A 20,814-nucleotide genomic window follows, 5' to 3' on the forward strand; every position below is an offset into this window, starting at 1 on the left:
AGAGGGAACACGCCCAGTGTCGCACAAACACATCGAGACAGCCAAAGCCAAAGTCTTTCTGGCTCCAAAGCTTTAAAAACCCTTCTGTGGGTAGGGAAGGAGTTTTAACAAAAATGTTAGACAGAATGGGAAATATTAATAATTAGCTAAACATTGGGGTTTAAAGAAAGGCATTATTAAAAACCAAAGAAAAGATTAATGTTATCAAGCCTTTTTAAAGGAAACCCATTATGCTATAATTACATGGCGTAATCATGGGCCGTAATATTGTAAATAGTTCATTATGCGTATCGTACAAATTACAAAATGAGCCCTAATTACTGTCATGTAAATAAGTGACTCAGTGCTGCCTGAGGGACATAATGGGATGACTTTTCAGGGACGTTGCTCTTATTAAAGCAAAGGAATCCCATATTACTGGAGTTCACTAACCAAAGACGTGCCCTCCAGTCACACTCTGGCTTCCTAGGCTGCTCAGCTGCGGGAGCTCAGTGACCCCCAACCGCTGCCTCTCAGCTGGGGACCTCACCTTTAGCACCGAGCAGCGGCTGCGTCACAGGCTCTTGAGACAGGAGGACCCGGATTCCAGCCCTGTGTCTCCATCAGAACCAGTCCTCCAGCGTGTGCCCAGCACTCAGCAGGTGTGAGGCACTCACCAGGCTCTAATAATACTGATTGAACAATTTAATTAACAAGTGAATGGAAACCTTTCACCAGCATCACACCATGGACGCCTTCCACAGATTGGTCTTTCCAGTGTCCCACTGTGTGGTTCCATCACAGGACACACCACCAATTCCCTCTCCGTCAGGGTCCACCTTTGTCTTAGTTTTTTATCTTAAATTGGTCTTTTATAAAAATTAAAGTTTTATCTAGGCAGAGTAAAAATATCCAAACCATAAGTAAAAAATTTTAAAATGAAAACTAATAGCTGTTGTTTCATTTACCCCTAATTTCTCTTCCCAAAGGGAGCAGCTGTACAATTTTTAAATGCTTCTGTTTTATATCTCCTGGTACTTTTCTTCATAATTTAAATAGATTAAATATTTATGATTCATAGTTTATAATGGTAATGGTGCCTTTTAACTCTTAACTCTGAAAGAGTTTTTGGGGAATTGTTATATAGCACCTTGACCACAACCCCTTCAATTTCCCGCTTTTTAAAGAGTTTTAGTCTTCTTTGTGAAGGTCAAAGTTTATAACACTTAGAATGTGACCTTGAACTATAATTCAGCATTTCTTGATTTATTTGTAGATTGATTTTAAAACTTTAAACTCAAATTGAAATAACACTTGCAGTGTTAAAATGTTCCTTCGTGCCAAAATCAAATTTTCTTTTTGATTATTTAAAAAAAAAGAAGAACTATGACACTGTTTCTCAAATCTAACTACTGGGGAAGACTATCCCAGTCGTCCACTTTTATGTTCCCAGTGTCGGCTGTAATAGAGATAAGCTGGTGTTGGAGTCGATGGGGAGATTTCCCTCGTGAGTTTTTAAGAGACAGCCCCAAGAACACAGTCTCCCATGTGTGTGCCGTGATGGTGAGGTGGCCTATCTCAGTCTGATTCTGGCTCCTTTATACAAAGGCAGGATATTTTTATTCTGTGAAGCTGTGGAGATTTTGTCTGTATCTCTGGAGTCCTGAATGTACGCCACGATGAGTCTTTTTCATCGCCCTTGCCTGACTCTTAGGGGGTCCTTCTGTCCTGAGAATGTCTGTCCTTGTCAGTGCAGAATTTTCTTCTGTCATCACCTTGAACATTTTCCCCTTCAGTACTGTCTGATCTGCTTTCTGGGACACTAGTTCTGTGCATACTGGAAGCTTTGCACCTGCTCTCCAGCCTTCTTACCGTTTTGTTCTGTGTTCAGCCTCTGTGCTTCTGAGCTGTGTTGTGACTTTCTCAGTCGGAGCACCCAGCTCCTTAATTGGCCTTTCATTGTCCATTCTGCTACTTAGTTTAGCAGGTGAGTTTTTGATTTTTAATTTAAATAATCCAGTTTTTAGTTTTCAAGATCTATACTTGATGCTTTAAGAATGTCACATTCACTTTCACGTCTTGGAGGATATTATTTAGACCAGGCGTCCTCAAACTGAGGCCCGTGGGCCACGTGCGGCCTGCCTAGGACATTTATCCGGCCGGACGGGTGTTTTTGCCGCCACTGTCTGTCCTGCTTAGCAGTCGACTCATCCCGGGGCTTGCAGTCCAGGCTTCCAATGGTCTGAGGGACAGTGAACTGGCCCCCTGTTTAAAAAGTTTGAAGACCCTGATTTATACCTACTCTGAAGTTCTGTTTTGTCTGTTTCCTCAGGACATAAGGGCTCCTTATGTCTGGTGCCTCTGCGACAAGGACTAGCAATGTGTGGCTATGCGTCTTCTTCAGCTTGGGGGCTCCCCGTCAGTCTGTCTGTGACACCTGCTTCTGAGGTGTCACACAGGGCTGGCATGAGCTGTCTGCTGGGGTGTGTTCTCAGTGACTGTGGAGGGGGCGAGAGAAGAGCTTGTGGCCGCAGCATGTAGGCAGCGTCTGGGGATGCTGGGGACCTGGATGCCCGGGTCTCTCACCCACGCTCTGCTCTCTGTGCCCACCCAGCTGCCTGCGGTCTCCTTCCCACCAACTGCCAGACTATCAGGCAGTCTCCTTCTCTCCAAGGGCCAGGATGTCAGGCAGTCTCCTTCCCACCAAGGGCCAGACTTCCAGGCAATCTCCATCTCTCCAAGGGCAACAGCAGGACCCTGGGGCAGGAAGGCTTGTCTCCTTAGCTCCCAAGTCTCCTTCTCTGTCTGGAAATGCCACAGCTGGGTTCCAAGCACCTCTGGGGCTCCTCTCCTTTTTATTCCACATTCATCAGTGCCTTCTTTTTTGTTCTTATAGGCAGTTTGGTTGCTGTTTCCTTCTCTGGTCCGATCCCATTTGACTCTGTCCTTTAGGGTCCTGGGGATTTCCAGCCTGTGCAGGGACTCCTTATTTTTCACTGTGGACACAACGCTACGTTTTTTGCTGTTGTTATTCTGGGGATAGAGCATGCCTTGTTTTTCACTGTAAATGCCTCCTAACATGTTACATTGCTGTTATTTCTAGGGACCAGGCAAGAGGGTGAGGCTGGAGCTGGTGCTCAGTCTACCATTCTGAACCCAAAGCACCCACTTCTCCAGGGCGGCTCTCACCTGGCCTGCTGCTCTCACCCGGCCCTCTGGTCTCACCCTGCCCGCTGCTCTCACCCGGCCCTCTGGTCTCACCCGGCCCGCTGCTCTCACCCGGCCCTCTGGTCTCACCCGGCCCGCTGCTCTCACCCGGCCCTCTGCTCTCACCCAGCCCTCTGCTCTCACCCGGCCCTCTGTGGCCATGAGCATGATGGCTCTTTAGGGCCTGTGTTCTGGATGCAGACTTCTCTCGGGTGTGAATCCCTGCTCTGTTACTTATGAGCCATGTGACTGTGAGTCGTTTATTGTGCATAAGCCTCGGTTTCCTTATTTAACAAGTGTGATAATAGTAATCCCTACTTTAGAGGGTTGCTGTGAGGATTCAGTGAGTCCCTGACGTGTGTGAGTCTTCACTGAATGTCACTTGTTACACGTGTGCTTCTGGGAATTGTGAGAGACCCGTTGGCTCAGTCGTCCTGCAGCCAGTTCTTTGCCGATGATTTTGTGGGTGTCCCGGGTCCTGCTCCTGTTTGTGTTAGTTGATGTAGGTCCTGGAGTTTTGGGGAGCACTGTGTGCACCTGTCTCCCCCGTTCTAGCTCTTTGCTCAGCTGGTCACGTTTGTTTTCTGTCTTCTGGGTTCTGCTGAACTTCCTGTTTCTCTACCTGACTTCTTTTTAACCAGCTTGGTTATGGGCTCATTAAAAAAACTAGTACCTTTTCTACCATTTCATTAAGACACGTGAAGAGGGGTGGCACCCATAGCTCAGCGGGTAGGGCACCAGCCATGTACACTGAGGGTGGCAGTTGGAACCCGCTCCAGGCCAGCTAAACAACGACAACTGCAACAACAGCAACAAAAAAATAGCTGGGTGTTGTGGCGGGCACCTGTAGTCCCAGCTACTTGGGAGGCTGAGGCAAGAGAATCATTTAAGCCCAAGACTTTGAGGTTGCTGTGAGCTGTGACACCACAGCACTCTATCCAAGGCAACAGCTTGAGACTCTGTCTCAAAAAAAAAAAAAAAAAAAGACACATGAAGAGTGAGAGGAGGGGAGTTGGTGTATATGTTTGCTCTTTCATTGTTGGTCTGAGTCTTGTTTTAGGAATTTCTGAACTTTCTGGCTGGTGCTGCAGTGTCATCTGTGGCTGTTCTCAATGAAATAGCATTTTACCCTTGCATGCTGCACTGAACTATAGTTTGGGTTTTGTTTTTTTAGCTTTTTGTTTGTTTGTTTCAATTTGCTTGCATTTCCGTGGCTCACAGTTTCGCCTTTCTGTGACTAATCTCACAACAGCATGGGTATTTGTGCAACTCAGCCACCCATACAGACCGGAATATCAGCGCTTCCAGATCCATGGCCAGAAGGCTGAGCAGCGGGGGCTGCACCTCAGTTCCCCTTCCCAGCACCTCCCAGCTCCACATGTTCTGTTTCTCTACAGTTCACAACTAGCAAAACATGATTCTTTCAGGAAATTTTTTCTTGCATCTCTCTAAGAGCAAATGCAAAGTCTAGGATTAAATAAACCTTTTTAGTTTAAGCCTTTAGGTGAAAAGGGGGGAAAATGGGCAGAGTGGAACAAATTCAGACTGAACTAAACTTATGAGATTAGAGGCCACTCACTGATTTGAGAGAGGGAAGCAAGATCCAGGGTTGGAGAGCTCCGTGCAGGAAGCCCCAGGCTTGCTCTTCTTAGCACTTACCTCTAAAAATAAGGCTTTGCATGGAAATTAATTTATGAGCATAAATAGTAATATGTAGTATTTAAAAGAAGAGCTTAAATTGCAAAGTGCCGTGTAGTTATTCACTTTCCCTCAATAGTTAAAGTGATTTAACTGTTATGCACAGTGCTGGGGAAAGTGTGGGGCTACAGAGGATTAGTACAGATCTCCTCTGCCTGCCTCCGACCAAATAAAGGGGTTCTTTCTTCTTCCTGAAAAGTAATAGCTTTAGATTTAACTGCACGGAGCACATTTCTGTATATAAAGATACTGCTGATGGTCAATCGGAGCAGAAATACAAATAGCTCCTGGAAAGCTATTATCCCGATCCTTAAAAGTATGGTTTTAGCCAGAACTTTCTTACAAAAGGCATTGCTTTCACATCTGTAATTACTGAGGTGTATAAATAGCCCCCAAATTAAAGCACAGCACTCTCTCTATTCCTTCCGCTTGGGAGATTGAGGTGAATGTGACACCAGGGCAAGACCTCGTCCGTCACACTCCCACTTCACTGTGTCACTATGCCTGCCTTGCTCAATTTAGACCCAAACCGGCTGAATCTACCTCCGTAGGCTTTTGGAGGATGTCTGCAGCTAGGTGTTAGCCATCAGATGAACCGAAGCCTGCAATACTGAACCTTATACTTCTGCTGTCTTATGCCCAAATTCAAATACAGCCCCATGTGACTTCCGTTTCACTTCTCATTGCCAAACTCGTACTGGGGACAGACTGAGAAGGGAGGTGAAAGTAAACTCCACCTTGAACCTCTGTTAATTAACAAAACCAAGGAAGTTTCAACAATCACAAGAATTTGGAAGGAAATAAGGGTGTAGCTCTCTGCTCGGCTAGAACTCCTCAATAGATAGAGACCCCCCAGGCATCCTGAGTTCCCAGAATCACATGTATTTCTACCTGGCTAATGAAAGAGCAGGGTCACGGTCAGCAGACTGTTCCTCACAGCTCTCCTACCCTTGAATGGGGGGTTTGTCTGTCCTTTTAGAACAGAAGTTTTCACACCATCCCAGGGAGTTCTGGGGGTTGCACTGGGGGCTTCTCCGGGATGTGGAGGTGGGTCCCTAGAGAGACCCCACCCCATTCCAACCCACAAGGCTTCACCCTCACAGACTCACAGTCTCTACTGCTTTTACAGAGATTGTATTCAACATAAGATTTCAGTTTAATAAAGATTGACCTCCTTAAATTAAAATGGAAAACTAAATTTTCCATCTAGTTTGTAAGACAGGTTGTAATGAAAAGTAGGTTTTTATTTATGAGTGTTAATTTATGAGAAAACTAGTAGTCCTCTAACTTCCCAACATGATTATATTAGATAACATCTTAATAGTTTATGGGTATTTTTGTCAAGTTCTAAGATAATAGCCATCCAAAGTGTACCCAGAGAAATTCTTTTCTGGTACATCAAATATATTGTTCCAAATTGCAATGCTTTCTCAGCACTATTCTGTATTATCATGTGTTCTTGCTCTTTGTAAAATTTGTGTTCTTATTTTATATTTATGAAGCATTAAGCACAAGCTGGCTTGTTAAATATAAGAGCTACTGCAAATATTTCTTTGAAGAATGAAAACACTGAATCAGCAGTGTTGCAGCTCAGTTGGAATCACAGGGAGACTGAGTTTGCTGGCTCTCACACCACTGAGGGGCCTCTGCTTTGTTCTTGAACAAGCCTCTGGATGTCACGCAGATTTTTTGTACCCAATCTGCCTACAATTTTCTTAGACAAAAAGTTATACGTAGTTTAATGTACATGTACACAAATGCACATATATATTATACATACACTATGTGATATCAAACATGTATGCATAATCTATAGTGTATTTTTCCATACTGTATTTTGCCATGTGCAAGGTCCAACAATTAAGTTCGTGAACTCATCCTAGAGGAAGCGTTCCATACCTCACTGCTGAATATCACTGCCGGCACCTTTGAGGAATTCCCTTGGGAAGCTGTGCACTGATGCCAGCACCTACTCCTCCCTTGGAGCAATTTTGGGACTCTTTTTCTGAAATGGCCATCAGAGCTATTGTCATAAGGTCTGACAATTAAGTTCACAAACTCATCCTAGAAAAAGTGCTTTGTAAAATGTGTGAGTGTACAATCGTGCTGTGAACTGGGAAGTGTGAACACAGACAGGGCATTTTCTTTTGGGAAAAGAGTGAGGAAGGTGGGGAGTGGGGGGTGGACAGGAGAAGGAGATGAGATCTAGGGCAGGAAGACCTGAGTGAGTCTTGTTTCTGTTTTCTTGCTCCCCCCCCAACCCATGGGGGTCCTGGGGGACAGAGTCTGGCTGGTGGGTGCCCCAGCCGGGTGGACCAGCACGCCAGTACACACGTTCAACGCAAGCTGTCACTGCCTCCTCCACGTGTCCTTGGCACCTTGGTGGGCCGTGAGCCCCTTTCAGAGGGAGAATTCGCTCTTCCAAGTGCCTGGATCCCCCTTCCTGGGCCGTGACAAGCCAGACTTATGCTCGGGGTGTCGGCTGCGACCTCTCAGAGTGCAGGTGAACACACACAGCACGTGGGAAAAGGCAGCCTGTTACCGGAGACTGCGGTGGAAGGGACCCTGGGCCCCCCCACAGCCGCCGGCACCTCTGGCTTTCACGTGGTGTTCGAGATTCTAGTGTATGGTCATTCGGTTAGGAATTCACCCCCTGAACAAAAAATGGTAAAGACGTGCATGACTTACTATTTTATGATCTGCTTAAATGGGCTGTGCGCCCTCACTCCTGCTGACCGCACGGCCCCGCCCACCTGCCTTCTCCTCTTGAGAGGCGGCTGCATGTGCAGAGGGGAAGAGGACTTGGTCACCTTCCACGGAAGGTCAGGACCACACCACAGCAAGGCCTTCACAAGCCGAGTAACGGAGCTTTCACCACTGGGATGTCCTTGGGCCTGGAGGACTCGACTGGACTCGCCTGGACGCCTGCCGCTCACAGACACCAGGGAGGTCCCGCTAACCGCAGCAACTACCAGTCCCAAGTGTGCGACATTTCTGGCCTCCTGAGGGTCAGCGTCTAGTAGACTTTATAAATAGAGCTGACAGTCGCTGAGTTTTGCTGCATGTCAGGCAGTTACATTTCATCCAGCCAGCGCATTCGTGTATTAATTCCCAACACAACCTTATGCTTCCACCATTTCACAGATGAGGAAACCGAGGCTGAGTGGAGTCGGCGTCAGTGCTGGGTCGGTGGCTGTTCTGTTGCTTCACACCCGCCCGGTCCCACCGGCCCAGGGCTGAGGCTGAGCTGCGGCTGAGCCGCCAAGCCCCGCCTGGCCGAGGTGGGGCGTGTCCTTAGATTGCGTCACCACGTGTCCCGCAGACTGTCAATAAAACGGTCTGGGGTGGCTCGGAGCCTGTAGCACAGTGGTTATGGCACTGGTCACATACCCCGAGGCTGGCAGGTTCGACCTCGACCCTGGTCAGCTGAACAACAATGACAAGTACAACAAAAAATAGCCGGGCATTGTGGTCCCAGCTACTTGGGGGGCTGAGGTAAGAGAATCACCTAAGCCCAAGAGTTAGAGGTTGCTGTGAGCTGCGATGCAACAGCACTCTACAGAGGGTAGCATAGTGAGACTGTCTCAAAAGAAAGAAAAAAGTTCCAGGGTCGAATGTGTATTTGAACTGCTGAATTACATGGGGCTAAACCAATTTTTCTTTTAAAAAGTTGCTTCTCAGCATCTTCATATGTCCCCAAGCCCATTTGGGGGATGCTGACCTAGGTTGTGTCCCCAGAGAAAGGCTACAAAGACCGAGGCAGACGGTGAGTCACTTTGGCCTCCCAGGGTCTGGTGGCCGTTTCTTCTGTCTATCCTAGAAGACAGCTGAGGAATCGCTGAAATGAAAGCAGCTTAACTTAGAAAAAGGGCACTGAAGCCCTGCGGCAGGAGCCAGGCCCACACTCACCGTTCTCTCTGTCGTATCCTCTGCTCGGCCCTCGTGCTCCGGGCACCTGTCAGGCATGCAGCTCAGGAAACGTGAGATCCAGGATCTCATCCCATCTCTACCGCCCTTCGGTCATGGGAACTCTGCACAAAGAAACAGGTTTTTATGACACATTTGCTGGTTTATATTATAAAGGACTTTCCTTGTCAAACTCTTCCATTCACTAAGAGGTTATCATGCGTCTTTTAGAAAGCATGGTTACTTTTGTCCTTTACGGCTAGATATTCCAACTTCTCTTTCTGTGTCTATAGAATGGGGATAATGATGGCCGCGTGGCACAGATGTCGCAGGGTTAGGACTCTGTGAGAAAGGTGGTGGGAGGCAGTGGGAGCCCAACAGGTGACCAGCAATGGCAGCTCTTCTGGCAAGTTAGAAATGGAGCCCTGAGAATAAAAGCTGATCTCCGCTGTGGCCCTGACCCCGGCATGTGAAGGGGTCTCCACTGAGGCCCTGACCCTGACATGTGAATCGGTCTCTGCTGTGGCCCTGGCCCGTGAATGGGTCTTCGCTGTGGCCCTGACCCGGGTATGTGAATGGGTCTTCGCTGTGGCCCTGACCCGGGTATGTGAATGGGTCTTAGCTGTGGCCCTGACCCCGGTATGTGAACGGGCTCTGTTGTGGCCCTGACCCCAGCACGTGAACGGGTCCCTTCTAAAACCAGAATTCCTGGCTCTTCTGATCCATGTGGCCCACGAATGAAGCCACATCCCTTGGCTGGGCCTTCCTGGTCTAGTCTCACCCCGTCTTTCTGTCTGGCCCTCTCTGCCTGCTCCTCTCAGCCCTCACCCTCCACATCGGCCTCCCTCTTTCTTCTTGAATCTGCACATTTTCTAAGGCAGACGTGGCTTTGTGCCTTGGTGCCAAGCTTGTAATGCTTTCTTTGTTGGGAGGGTTCTACTCCCCTTCTCTTCCAGATCAACTCCTGTCCACTTTTAAGGCTCGGCTTGAATTCATGTCCTCTGACTTCCCCAGGCAGCTAGAGCCTTCCCGCTGTGCACAGTCACACGTATGAGCACAGCACTGCAGGGGTGGCCTTGCGACCAGCCGGTGTCACAAGGTTGATAGTCAGCTTGTCCCACTAGATCGTGGGAGCCTGGGGAGGGCTGGGCAGTGCCCTGTTCATCTCGGTGCCCCCGCACTTAGTGTGGTATGTGGAGCAACGTGGTAGAGGCTTGACATATGGTTTTTAGTTGTTGCTTTTTGTTTTTCAGACAGGGTCTCGCTCTCTGGTCCAGGCCACAGGAACATCCTTGCTTCTTCTAGCATCTGTGTGGTCAATGCAGTGATGACATCACAGCTCAGCAACCTGAAATTCCTGGGCTCATGTGATCCTCCTGGCTCAGCCTCCCTCATAACTGGGACTATATGCACCACCACTCCTGGCTCATTATCTTGTACATGTAGGAGGTCTTCCTGTGTTGCTCAGGCTGGTCTTGAACTCCTGGCCTTATGTGATCCTCCCACCTTGACTTCCCAAAGTTCTGGCAGGTGTGAGCCACCGCATCCCGCTGATCAATGCTTGGTGGATGAAGAGCCATGGAGTGAAAGCATCTTCCTACCTCACAAGTTAAAAAGCAGCCAGGGCTGGCTGGAGTCACAGGCGGGCTGGTGGTTTTGAGGCTGATGTTCTGAGTGGACTCTCAATTTTGGGACGAGTACTCCCAGATCAAGCAGTATCAGGAGAATCTGGGAGTCAGAAGTGAAGGGAGGTGGTTGTGTCCTGTGGGCGGAGCCTTGCTGCCTGCTTGAGCAGAGTTCACTGCCAGACTAGGGGCTCCCTGACCCCGGGCAGCCTAGCCCTTCAAGTTGCTGAGGATTCGAAGAGTGAGTCTCTCAAAACATGGACCAGACAATCAGAAGATGGGCCACAGCTGACAAAGAAAGGAGGGGCTTGCATTTACCAACAGAGTCCAGGCCTTCCCGGGTCCCACATGCTGCTGAGCAATTTGGGCAGCAGTAAGAACCGATTCCTCTGAGGGCAGGTTTCCTGAAGTCCCCTCTGCCCAGGCTGCTGACTTCAGCGTCTCCTTGAAGCCAGATGAGTCAGGACCAGAAAGCAAGTCATGACCCAATTAAGTGATCCCACAATCTGAACCAGTGCCAGTGCCACAGAATTAAGCCTGGCTCCAGGGACTTGAGGGCCCCTCAGGAAATCAGGACAGAGCGATCTCATTGGCTGGAAGTAAATAAACTTTCTTACTTGATGAATAGGCATTGCTCCAAGTGGGCAGGCAGGGGGATTTGTTACCTTGGGGGTGGCTGTGGAATTTTCTTTCCTAGGGATTTTAACAGCAGGTTACATTTTTATCTGTCTGGAGTTGTTCAGCTGTGAGCCATCCTGGAAGCAGGGCGGGGGTGGCAGGTAGGGGAGATTAGTCTAGCCTTAATTAGGGAAACTGTTTTAGAGGAGGCATCGGGGGAATTGGCCATGATCCATAGATGTATTTTCACTAGAGGAAAGTCTTCCCTCGGCGGGTCGGAGGTATGACTTGTTTTCTGTGATGATTCAGAGTTCTTGGGATTCAACTCCCTAAATGAGCCCTTAATCAGTATCCAGAATAGTGTAAGAGTTCCGGAAGATGAACAGAGAGAGCTGAACCAAAAAAGAAGTTGCATTCCCTCATCTGTAGGCTGTAAACAACCTTTCGAAAGCCTGAATTAGTGAGGTTAGAACAGGTTTGAGAATAATTAACTACATATTTGATGTGAGAGCAGCATGGTGTAACAAATTAGCTTGGGGGCCAGAGTTTCTAGATTTAGATCTTAACTCTCCCATCCCCTAGCTGTATGCTCTTGGGAAAGTGTCTTGACCTCTCTGGACCTCAATGCCTTCTTCTATGAGAAGAGAAACGACAGTTCCTGCTTCACCGGGGACATGAAGCTGAGTATGCTGCCTGGCATGTGAACAGTACAAAAGGAAATATTTCAGCTGTTATTGTTATTTTCCAAAATACGCATGTTATCAATGCCTCCAGTCTGTGTGGCTGAATTCTGCGCATAGTAACAGTATGGAAATGCACATCTTAGAGGTCCCTGTGTTGAGTGCACCGGAGTACGTGATTTGTCATGCCTGTGTAATTAGCTTATGAAGGTCTCAGCCGCCCAGCCCCAGCCCCTCCAACCCCCCTCCACCCCTGCCCTCCGCACAGCCTTCCTGGCCCCTCCAGGGGTGGTCTCCTCCTCCACATCTAAGCTCCTTTCACGTCTCCTGCAGGACACAGATTCTGTGATTTTGTCTAATTTGTGCACTTGCCTCATTTTTCCTCCTACGTACAAACATCTTGCTTTTTCCACACCCCCTACCAGAAAGCATCTGTATCATGAGTGCTTGAAAAGAAAGCGTTTATCGAGACTGAGGTCAATCTCATAGTCTGATGTTTGCCATAAAAATCTTCCATTCCTGGGCCATCTAGGCTGTGGACACCTGTGCTTCTGGACGCAGACATTGCTGGGGTGGCTGAGTGACATTTTTGTCCCACACAGGAAACTGTGTGTTTTCCCTGAAAGGAGAGAAGCCTTTGCACAGGGCCCCAAATCCCGCACCAAATGCAACACTAATACCAAGTGCAATGTTCCGTCAGGTCTGCTTTCATGCTGACATTCCCCAGTGGGGCACAGTCGCAGCAGTGTCCCGGGATGGAGGTCTGCTCTGTGAAGCTGCGTGGACACCGGAGTGTGCTGCCCGTGAGAGGCGCCACTGCCTTCAAATATTTGAGGAGTTGTCATGGTGACGGTGAGGGGCTGGACTCTGAGATGCTTTGAGGATAGAAATGGGACTGGTGGGTGGAAGTTACCGATAAGCATGTTCTAATAACTGTCCCGGTCAGCGGGGGAGGAGCTGCCCCAAGTGGCCGCTCAGCAGGTAGAGTCTTCTGAACACAGGCTGGATAATCTCCTCGCTGGGGGGCGTCGGGGGAGATGGGGCTTCATGACCTCCAAGTCCCCTTTCACCTCCAAAAGTAATTGATTTTATGGAAATCTGTATTTGGGCAAAGGTGATGGGATAAACACCCTGCCTTGTGGTGCGTTCTGAATGCCACTGAGTTAGGGACAAAAAAAAAACCCAGGGGCTTATATCTCATTGCCTTTCCCCAAGAAAGAGATCTAAGCTTTCATTTAGGGATTTCATAAAACCTATTTAGTTCGATTTTCTTGTCTCGTGGCTTAAGTGCAAGAGAAATGAACTGAGTTTTCCATGTGGCGACGGGCTGTGTTTACACGGATTGTTTCCTGCGAATGATCCTGTTTCCTTGTCCATATTTACAGGCTGTTCCTGACACCAGGGGTGTATTTCTGGCCTTGATAATTAGTGCAAAGGCGGGGTTCCTGCTCTGCCTGCCGAGGGAGGGAGAGCTGTGTGATCGTGGACTAGCTAGAATCTCCAAGTGACCAGGGCAGTCTCTATACACTCTCCACACCCTGTGGACAGTGGCACGGTGGACTTGCTCCCAGGCTGTGCACGTATTCACAGGACAGAAAAGTACACAGCGTTTTGGCTGAAGGGGGTCCCATCATTCCTCCCTCCCTGTCTCTCCCCAGCAGAACAGTCTTTCCTGTTAGTGATTCAGACTGCGTTTGCATCCTCGAGTAATTAGCGATGGATGCTTTTGCATTTTCCTGTGACACCTGCATCTGACATTCACACCATCAGATGCTGTATGCATCAGAAGCTGTATGCATAGCTTGCATGCGTACCTGGCATTTGCTAAGTCATTTGTATCAAAGACTTGTACGTCCCCATGTTAATCTTGCCCCTGGACAGTCCATATCAGACATCTTCTCATTCACTAGGTTTACTGGGAGAGTGAGAAGCATTTCCTAATTCTGATGTAAGGGAACATGGCATGGAGGTGACCACCCCTGGCTGTGCTGTCTGTAGAGATTTTTGTATTGTTGTTTTTTTGAGTTGAATTTAAAACGGTAAGATTATTCTGGAAATTCTGTGTGTCTCAGGGCAGTTGGAGACAGGAATTGGCTTTAATTAAATTTAAACACTAAATAAGCAGTCCTTTGGTGGAGGGATGGTCCTCTCACTTTTCATCTGCAGTGATGGCAGCTGAGCATGGCCCTCACCATGTTTATTTCGGGTAAAGCTTTCTTGCCAGCAGTGTTCCAATTTAATTAAACTGAATTTGAGCTACAATGGGCATATAATATATGCGTTAATAATGTCTGTATTAATTTATATTAGATTTAAAGGCTATTTTTCTTAAAATAATTATTGAATTTTACAGAAAGAGCTTCTGGAAAAACAGAAATAACTCAAGCTCTAACCTAGAAAGGGAGAGTCTGCAGGGGTTTGGGGGAAGAGATCCTTTTGTAATCACTTAAATATTATTACTTTCTGTTTTCTGCTCTAGTTGGGAGTGTTTGTCCCTTTCTCAAGTTCATGAATAATAGAAATAGAAAGAAAAGAAGGTTTTTTGTTTTTTTTTTCCTTCTCTCCATCTTTGGCTTAAGTCAGTGAAAAAAAAGTTGCTGAGGAAACAGGCTGAATTTTCTCAGTCTTTCTGAGGATCTGGATAGCCAGATAACACGCCTCTCCTCTCTAAGCTCACGTTTTGTGCTGTTCTTGGTGTTTTATTTTGGAGCTTCTTGGTTTCACATCCCAGCAGATAGAGCAGAGAGAGAAATAATTTCCCCAGGAGGTCTCCACGCTATCAGGATATTTCTATAGAAACCGTCTGTCAGCACTGACATTCTCACACATCAAAATTTGTTTATGTAGAAAATGAACTATATAAAACCATCCTAAAGCCCTCCTCCCTTCCCCAGCTCACTAAGCCATTGTCTGGTGTAGGTTTTGATGTCATCCTCACAACTGTTTATTTATTCCACTAAGTAAAAAATGGTAGGTTTTTTTGTTTGTTTGCTTTTTTGCTTACTCCTGCAGTATATGCTGGGGTGACCTGCACACAGAGTGCCCTGACCACCCTGCTCAGTTCCCCCAGTGAGCACAGAAATGCCACCTTACCGTATCGGAGTCAGATCATATCACCTGGACTTTACTTAGATTTTTATGAGCAAAGTTGGAGGCTTATCATCACCGACTTTAATCCTTGGAGGTCAGGCTCTCTGCTGCGTGGTGCCAGGGGAGCCGCTGGGGAGGACAAGCTGTCATCTTCACAGTAAAATCGCAAAGGCTTTAGAAACTCTTGGTTAATATTAAACTCAGATTTATGTACCTGCTAAATCACTCAGGCTTTCTGAGTGTCAAGGTGGTTTTAAAACCTTAACTAAAGGGAAAATTCAGAATGAAACTTTTAAAAATAAAGGACAGAGAAGGAAGGGGAATTAAAATTTCTACAATTTGGTTTTCAAAATCAAAGCTGTTTCTTTTTTAACAAGCATGATGGCGTTACTCCTTGTTTGGTTAAATGTTTTGTTCCAAGTAACTTCTCCCAGCCTTTTCAGCTCAGGACTGCATTTTTAGTAATGGATTCTGCCAATCTCAGGGAGAGGATGCTTCCCTCCGGAATTACTGGAGTGCTTGGAACTTCATGACACCATCACTCTCTGCTTGTCACCAGTGTAACAGCACAAAGAGCTAAACAGTTACTCACAGTGTTTGGACTTCAATTATCCCAATTATTTTTTATTTATGGTCAACTCAATGTACCTGAAGGAGAGTTTTTCTGACCCACATCATATGCTAGGAGATGGGCAAAGTCCAGGTCTTGTTTGTTCCATTTATCCTGTGGGTGTTTGCTGAGAGAAACTGTCACCCATTGCCATGTGTCACTACTGCAGTCAAAGTCCAAGTTACTTCTCCCTTGATGAGGTGGAGGGTCTCAAGGGAACGAGGAGTCAGTGTCCGGCTTCTCATTCATCGCATGGAGCTGGACAGCATGTGCTGGTCAGTAAGAGCAGAGACTCCGACATCGCAGAGGGGGCTCAAGGGCGCAGAGTAGTGCAGGAGGTCACGATATGATGCGATGACGGAGAGGAGGACACAGAACGTCAGGGAGGTGGGAGGGAGGCTGGAGAACCCACGGTGAGGTCTCAGAGTTTTACTAAGCTGGAGAACTCAGTCCTGTTTGTTCTGTGAGAGCCAGGCTGTAACAGGATGCAGACGCCTCAGAGTTTTCCTAAGCTGGAGAATTCCGTCCAAGCTGTAACAGATGCATGCGCCTCTGGCCTTAGCACTGTGTCCCCTGCCTGCAATTTCTTTGCCCTCTGGCTCCATCTGTAGCCTCCAGGCTCTGTCGGTTCTGTGTCCCTACCTGTCTGTGTTCCCATTAGACCACTCCTGAGCATTCTGCGGTTGTTACACTTCATCAGAGCTTCTCTCATTTTCTCCATTTCTGTCATTTTAAGATGTTGATTACTGGGTGGCACCTGTGGCTCAGTGAGTAGTGCGCCCCCCATATACCAAGGGTGGTGGGTTCGAACCTGGCCCTGGCCAAACTGCAAGAATTGATTACAGTACTTTGTGAGCATATGAACACACACACACACACACACACGCGCGCGCACACACACACACACACACACACGGGCAGATTTTCCCCCTTGGTAGGTGCTGATCATCTCTGCTTGTGGTCCAGACTGGTCCCTTTCCCTTGCATCTGCTGTGTGCTCCATCCCCATCTGTTACTCAGGGCAGGCTGTGACGGGTTTTGCTGTATTTTCACGAGTTCCTGCAGGGAAGCTTTCTCAGCTTCATGACGGTCGCCCTATGAAATAAGCCCTTGTCCGAGAGCTGCCTGGGATTCTCATTCCTGCTTCCTGAGCTGCGACCTCTACCTCCTGCAGCCACAGGGAGCTGCTGCCCTGGGTTCTGTCCCCACGGGTTTCCCTGATGCAGTTTGTCCTTCGGAAGGGGCTTAGCTGAGGGTTCTGAGCTGCGCACCTGCTCAGGGCATGTCTTCCTGCCCCTCCCCTCTAGGGACAACTCACAGATCCCCCTAAGGAGAGCCTTAGGCACCTGCCTGTGACCCCCGGGATGGATCCCTCTCAGAGGGGAGTCTCCCTGGGAGTCAGCACCGGGCTCCCCAGGCCCCCAGCTGACCCTCACTGCAGCCACTCCACCTGCTGCCTCCTGCCCCAGGCACCTGCCAGGCGGGGGCTCCTTGCACAGAGCCTCTCCCTGGCTCCTCTCCCCGGCTCTCACTCTCCCCTCTCCAGCTTGGCTTCCCCCTCCCATCTCCTTAGATCACTCTGGCTTGGGGGGGTGGGGGGATTTGGAGAGATTCGGAGGCTGCCCCCACGGCCCACCTTGCCCTTCAGGTCTGAGTCTTTCCTGGGACCCAGGGTTTCAGATCACGGCTTGATTTGGGCCCCAACTTCAATGACTCCCAATGCATCATTACGGCTCCCTCCTCTGATCCCCGAGGGCTGTGCCCTAAGTTCTCTTTCCCACATGTTTTCTGGATAATCTGTACCCACAATTTTAAAATCTGTTGGATGAAGAATCTTCTGATTCACATCCAATTCCTAGTTCTCTGCTAAACATCAGATTGTTTCAGGTTGCCCCACATGGACAGGTGAATTGACTTGAAGCCATTTGACCCGGTTCAATGGCTACAATCAACTTTTCAGAAACTTGGTGCTAACTCTGGACTCTCCCCTCACCCTGCCTCCTTCCTTCTGGTGATCCTTAACGCCTGTCAATACTACCACTTCACTTTATTTTAATGTTTTTTTTTAATCTTTTCTTATCCTTCTGCAGTAGCTTGACTGAACTATTGGGTTTCCTAGATTCTTAGTTTTGACACGCTCCTCCACTCACGCTCTCATTAGAATAACTTTTTAACAGCAACAACAACAAAAAGATATTAACTACCCTATTTAAAAATTTCCACTGGCTCTTTAAAGCTTAGGGCAGTGGTTTTCAAACGATTTATGAGTTGGCAGTAAAGTGACTTGAGCTTTCCCTCAATGTAGATGTGCTTATTTATTTCTTTATAGGATATATATAATAATTATGATGTTAACAATAACCAGTGTTTATGAGGAGCTCTTTGCTTTGGCCTGAACATTGTAAGTACATTTAACCAAATATATTGATACAGGACAGGTGGTGCCCCAGGCAGCATAGCCAGCCTGGGCTGGAGGACCCACTGACTCCGCCTTGGCAGTGTTGGTGTGGCAGCAGCCAGCAGAGGAACCAGGGGGCTGGAGCTTGGGGGGGGCAGCTGGGGGAGCCTCCCACCCCCACCGGAGGCTCCAGTAGCCAAAGGGGCCAGACAACTGCTGGGGAGACACTGGCGCCTCTGGTGTCTCCTTCCCTTTGCACTTATGACTAAATACGGAACCCCCATTTCCTATGCCTAGGTCAATTTCATGTAAGATTCCTAGGCCTCCATAACTGAATGGACTGTGTCCATTCATTAATGCATTCTTTCACATTGCCCCAGTGGAAGGGACTACATCCATTCATTAATACATTCATTCACCTTGCCCCAGCAGAAGAGACTGTGTCCATTCATTTCCTGGCCTCATATAGAAGGAACCAGTGCATATATTGCTAAACAGAGAGAGACAGAGAGAGAAAACAGAGAGAGCTTTTCTCTCCCTACTGGGAACTTTAGTATTTTTGCATTCTTTTCTGTAAATGAATTCTGTCTTACCACTGATCTGTGGTCTGCAGATTTATTCTTCAAATCATGGAGACCAAGAATCTAAAACTCTGGTATCAGATTTGGTGAGCCAGCCAGGAGAGAAGACAAAATTCCGGTATCATTATTACCTCATTTATTGAAATCTATTCACTCATTTAATCATTGCAGAATAAATACGATAATAAAAGAAAAATAAATATAATAAAAATAAAAAGGAATAAAGGAGGTGAAGCAAACAATATTTTAGAATAATTTTTAAAAGTTTTCATTTAGAAACAGTGTGGGAACTTTTCTGGTCTCCAGTTTTGATACCAGAACTTCGTCTTCTCTCCTGGCTGGCTTGCCAAATCCGATACTGGAGTTTTAGGTTCTTGGTCTCAGAGATTGGAAGGACCACAGGATCAATGGTAAGTCAGGATTTGTTCACAGAAACAAAAATTACAACAACTACAAAAAGCCAAACCTCTGCCCAGAGAGAACCCAGGAGGGGGATAGGGTCTCCTGCTCCGTCTTTGAGGTCTGGCCTCAGGGCTCTCTGCACAGGGGGTTATATAGCATTTGCCTGAACTCGATGTTGACTTTTAGGGCGTGAGTCCTCACCAGTTGTCCAGTGAACTCTTAGGCCTTGGAAACTTACATGAAATGCACCAGTCAGAAGTGCAGGTGGAGGAGACAGCAAGGCCATCCATGAAATGAAACACCCTGACCGCCCTGCGTGCAGCCAGCTTGGTAATTATTGTGGCCACAGGAGGGCAGAACGAGTTCCATTGCCCTAACACCGGTACATAGGTGCAGCCCAGTGTGTGTTTGGACTTAGAGAGGCAGATGTCCGGCTTCCAGCTCGGAACTTTGGTACTGTCAGCAACCAAAGAACAAATTAGATACGGGTGATATTGAGAAAGGCAAGAAGTTTTTTGTTCAGAAGTGTGCCCAGTGCCATACTGTGGAAAAAGGAGGCAAGCACAAGACTGGGCCAAATCTCCATGGTCTCTTTGGGAGGAAGACAGGTCAGGCTGCTGGTTTCTCTTACACAGACGCCAATAAGAACAAAGGCATCACCTGGGGAGAGGACACACTGATGGAGTATTTGGAGAATCCCAAGAAGTACATCCCTGGAACAAAAATGATCTTTGCTGGCATTAAGAAGAAGGGAGAAAGGGCAGACTTGATAGCTTATCTCAAAAAAGCTACAGATGAGTAATAGTTGGCCATTGCCTTATTTATTACAAAAGAGAAATATCTCACAGCTTTTTTAATGTGTACCATAATTTGACTGGTCTCCTTTACCAGAATTCAGATCATGAATGAGTGACAGAATATTTTTGTTGGACAGTCCCAGTTTAACTAAGACTGGCTTGTGGTTAAATGAATATGATCAGTTTTTTGGATTTTGATAGTGATTCCAGTTCAGTAAATGCTATCACCGTTTTCCATTTCTAAAGATATGTTCAGATTTAATTAGTGATTTTACCTTTTCACAAAGGTAGTCAATTGCCATCCCAAAGCTTATTGAAGACTGGTTTTCTATTAAGATTTATAGAAGTGATTATGTGAATATATTTAAATACTGGAGAACTCCCCTCACTGTCTCAGAACCAAGCAAGACTCACTGATGTTTTAATTGGTGTTCGTTAGCCTGTTAAAGGTGAGGGCTGGAGAGAAGGTAGCAATGTTTACTTTGCACTTTTGATCTTTATTATGCCAATCTAATTTCCCTGGATCTACTAAAACGCTGCCTTTTATTTACTGAAAGGCATTTTAGAGTGGTTTATGTGTAATGTCGAATAAAGAATATTTAAAATTTCTCTTATTTTATAGACAATCTATAAGGTCATGCTTTTAAAAGTCAATATGTAAGGAAATAGCAAATTAAACTTTTGAATTATTTACTACCTAAGTCAGCCTAAGTTATAATTTGGGATTGTCTTTCAACAACTCTTCAGAAACACATAAAACTGTATAACGACTGTATGTGTGTGATTGGTAATGTGCTTTTGCCAACTCATTACGTGGATTAAAATAGAAGAGACATACACAAATTTTAAAATTATGTGTGATCATAACAATTAAAAACAAAAATCACAGATCACACACACACACACAAAAAAAAAAAAAAAAAGAAAGAAAAGAAATTGAGCAGCCAGAAGTACAAGGGGAGGAGAGCCAGAAGGCGCCAGTACAAGGGGAGGAGACAGAAGGCACCAGCGTCCCCCCACCCAGGTGTCCAGCCCTTCCAACAAGCAGGCTCCTCCAGCCGTAGCTGCATCAACACCTCCAGGGCTAAGGCAGCAGGTCGTGGGGCCACCTTCTCCTGCGTCAGTTTTAATCATTGCATTTATGTTCTGGATACTCCTAATGGTGGTATTACACTGTAATGTTACTCTATTAGCGTTTTATATATTTTACTCTTATTTTATAT

The 20,814-nt window shown here is 46.9% G+C and overlaps 1 pseudogene across 1 annotated transcript; it reads left to right on the forward strand.

Moving 5' to 3' along the window:
- The first annotated feature begins 15,767 nt into the window (after window positions 1-15,767).
- LOC100960229 lies at window positions 15,768-19,626 on the forward strand (annotated as a pseudogene). Its single transcript, XR_001161772.1, has 2 exons — window positions 15,768-15,826; window positions 19,236-19,626. The product of XR_001161772.1 is annotated as a cytochrome c, somatic pseudogene (transcript).
- Window positions 19,627-20,814: the final 1,188 nt, after the last annotated feature.

Source organism: Otolemur garnettii, unplaced genomic scaffold, assembly GCF_000181295.1.
Source record: "Otolemur garnettii isolate 467f Iridium unplaced genomic scaffold, OtoGar3 scaffold00205, whole genome shotgun sequence".
NCBI lineage: Eukaryota > Metazoa > Chordata > Mammalia > Primates > Galagidae > Otolemur > Otolemur garnettii.